Source organism: Curcuma longa, chromosome 4 (assembly GCF_044706935.1).
Source record: "Curcuma longa cultivar G26 ecotype Majalengka, Jawa Barat chromosome 4, ITB_CL_G26_1.1, whole genome shotgun sequence".
Classification (NCBI taxonomy): domain Eukaryota; kingdom Viridiplantae; phylum Streptophyta; class Magnoliopsida; order Zingiberales; family Zingiberaceae; genus Curcuma; species Curcuma longa.
In genome coordinates, this window is record NC_133864.1 from 10,591,877 (window position 1) to 10,595,743 (window position 3,867).

Here is a 3,867-nt window from a genome sequence, read left to right on the forward strand (position 1 = left end):
TCAATTTGTTATTCCTAATGAATTCGCTAAAGGTTTGGAGTGTATCTACCACTCGATAATAAGTAAAAATTGGTTTGTTTGATGGGTTGTGAATGATAATATAATATAATTGTTGATACACTATAGGGGCAAAGTGTATAAACGAACTCCACGATCGGTGATCCATGGCAGCGGGCACCCAAGGAAACCCCTCCATGGCTCCGAAGGTACTTCCCCGGACCTAGATCTCTTCCATCTCCTCTTCTCATTCTCTCTTACTCGCCTTTGGTTGATGTTTTGATCAAATACTGAATGATCAAATCACTAATAAAAAACGATTCGACATGTGCGATCTTAGGAAGGATCTTGCCGAAGAAGGAGAAGAGAATCTAAAACACACTTCAATAGAAAGTTAAATTGATATCGGAGAATTCCAGCAAACTATTCCGACGCTCAAGTTAGAGTCCTATAGAGAAAGAAAAAAGTTCTTTCTCAAAAGAAAGAGGAAGAGAAGAGAAAAAAAGGACTTGGTGTCAATCTTTTTTAGGATTTGTATAGTCATTAGAACATCTTCATGTCGGATAGAACGGCGTCATTATGAAAGCGTACGAGAAGATCAAATCCGACAATCATTTTTTTAGCATTATATGCAAAAAAGAGGGTATCTAAAAAAACCAAATTTGAAAATCTCATAACCACCTTTTCATTCTTATGCTGCCACTTTAGGAATATTTGCATCCCTCTTCTGTGGGCCCACAAAAAGCAGGAACTTAGATTTAGAATATGCAAAACTGAAGCTATGAAGCCGAGGTGACATTTGAAATTGAGACGGTGTTTGCGACCGAGATGGAATTTGAGACTAAGATTGTGTGTGCGGCCAAGATGAGATTCGAAACTGAGACAATGTCTGCTATCAAGATGGGATCTGAGACTGAGACGACGTCTGAGATCAAGATGAGATTTGAGACTAAGATGACGTCTGAAATCAAATGACGTTTGAGATTGAGACGACGTTTGAAACCAAGATGGCGTCTGAGGCCGAGTTGAGATCTAAGATCGAGATGGCGTATAGCTTCGTCCAAGTCTCACTTGGGCGAAGTCATTTCCCTTAGGGTGTGTTTGGTTGGGTTATTATTGATAACTTTGATTATCTGTTCAAGATTATTGTTGATAACTTTGTTTGATTCAAGTTATGATCAATTTTCAAGTAATGAAGCATCATCGTCACATCAGCAAATGAGTTATAATTCAAGAATGTGATTACTTTGGCAAATTAAGATTTTCTGCGATTCCGATAGTTAATGAATTTTTTTCATAATTATCCTCTGATTTTAAAACTAAGTTAATTGAAATGTACTGTAAAATTTAATTGAAATCAAGTTAATTAATTTAATAAATTTTAATTTAAATATTTATAAATTTAAAAGAGATAATTTATTTTAAATTTTTTAAAATAAAATTGATGAATTATATTTATTAATTTAATAAATTATTTTATTAAAATAATTATTTTAATAAATTATTTATTAAAATATATAAAAAATTATTTTAAATTAAAAAAATATTATATATTTAATTAATTATTTTATTAAAATAATTAAAATAAATTATTAATATATATATTTATTTATTTTAAATTTTAAAAAATAAAAGTAACTAATTATATTTATTAATTTAATGAATTATTTTATTAAAATAATTATTTAATGAATTATTTTATTAAAAATATATAATTTTATTTTAAATTTAAAAAATTATAGATAAATTATATTTATTTTTTATATATCTTCAATTAATATATTTAATATTATTAATTTAATTTAATTTATTTTTAAAAATAAATTAAATTAAAGATAATATAATAAATATTAAATTATATTTTATACTATATAATATTAATTATGTAATTATTTAATAATTATATAATTAAAATGATGTACGATAATTTAAATCAAGATCGTATTGACTTACAGATCAGCATGAACTTCGACTGCTGCTTGACTTTGACGAGGAGGAGCTAGCTAGTCCAGAGGAGGTTCCATCACTCATCGCACCTGCATCAGTCGCCTACTCGCCGTAGGTCGTTTCCAGACCCTTGAGCTTCCCCTTCTCGGCGGTCCCGGAGGAAACTCTCGATGACTGCGGCGATCTGTTGGATTTTTCTCCTGAGGCAATTAAGCAGCATCGTCGAGGATCCGACGGAGGTGAGCTCGAAGTTTGCTTTGCTGGCCGATTTCCCTGTTTTGTGATGCCTGGATTTCTCTCTCATCCCTTTAATTTCACATCGAATCGGAGGAGGAAGGATCTCACGGATCCTCCAACATCATCGTGAGGACTGAAGCGGAGCAGGAGATTCGACCGGTGGAGGAGTTCAGTTGGTGGATCGACTGCGGAAGGCTCTGCGCGAACTGATGGAGTCGAAGGAAGTCAACGGCCTATCGGCCACGCTTCTGCGCTCTACTTGAAGCGATCGGAGGCACGAGCGCGAGGAAGGTGCGAGGTGATAGGGTTGTCAATTATTAAAGAAAAGAGAAGAGCTTCTTGTCACAACAGATTCCAGATTCCAGTCACAAATTTTGTGATGGAAATCTGCACCGTTAGATTGTAAAGTTAAAATTAAATCCAGGCCATCCATTTAATCTACGGCCTGGATTTAATCTTAACTTTACAATCGAACGGTGCAGATTCCCGTCATAAAATTTGTGACAGGAATCTGTTGTGACAAGAAGCATTAATTTAAAGGAAATCAGTTGGGATCTTTGTCGCAACAGATTCCTGTCACAAATTTGTGATGGAAATCTGGATCGTTCGATTTTAAAATAGAAGATTAAATCCAGGCCATCGCAATCATCCATTCAATCTACAGTCTGGATTTAGGATAGCCCCTTTGGCCATCCTAACCATGTTTTAAAGTATAGACAACAAAATATCTACCAATCTCAAATGCTTACAATAAATTGAAACCATTGAGATCCAATCTTGAAATCAAAATTATGCATATTTCCACTTAGTAAAAAATTGAATACGAATCTAGTTATGTCAGCCTAGCATTCTTAGTTCTGAAAACTAATGAAGTTCCTATCCGATCATCTAATTTCTTTAACACTTGGAATTTACTTTTTTTACTACTACATGATCAAAGGAGCCCACAATTATATTCTTATAGTCGATCTCATATTGGTGACATGAGTGACAGTGTTCTCAACAATCTTCATCTTTGTCAGTTGTTTTAGAACTATATGAAGGTTATGACTTATGAACCTAAAATCGTTTTGCTAAGTTGTAGTGGCTGTCGTACTAAATTTGTGTTACTATATTTTTCAATTTGCTCTACTTCAAATGCTCGGACAAAGTTAGTAGTAGATTAATCTGATGCTGTTAATCCAATTTGTTACTCCTAGTCAATTTGCTGAAGGTTTGGAGGGCATGTACCACTCGATGCTTGATTTGCTGAAGATTATAACGTCGTTATAATCGTAGTCAACTCATACAGCTTGACTCTCTTTTCTACTTTCTGAAGGTTTCGAAGACATCTACTTTCTGAATATTTGAGCACATTGGCCTTTCCTACAATGCCACATCTGATCATGCTATACTCTGGATCGAGAGGGAAGCCCAAAAGGCTTTAGATGTATGCTTCTTTCATCCTTGTTCTTATTGCCTAAATATTCTATAAGATGTATTTGAATCGGCTGCGATGTTTCTCGAATGCAGTTTATGCTGCAGAAGGATAGGGTCATGGAGATCCCTCCGAAGCAGAGGATGAAAAGGCAGGAAACTCTAGCCAAAGAACACGGAGAGGAGCACAAGGCAGCGTTAAGGAGAGCCGTCACAGTGTCTGTTCCTGATGCCGTTTCACCAACAGCATACGGTGCGTTCGATTATCAA

General features: G+C 34.6%; 1 long non-coding RNA gene across 1 annotated transcript; it reads left to right on the top strand.

The window, feature by feature from the left end:
• Positions 1 to 1,951: 1,951 nt before the first annotated feature.
• LOC141826365 (uncharacterized) lies at positions 1,952 to 3,867 on the top strand. The gene is made up of 3 exons (XR_012601636.1): positions 1,952 to 2,183; positions 3,500 to 3,610; positions 3,694 to 3,867. It is a non-coding gene; the product is annotated as an uncharacterized LOC141826365 (long non-coding RNA).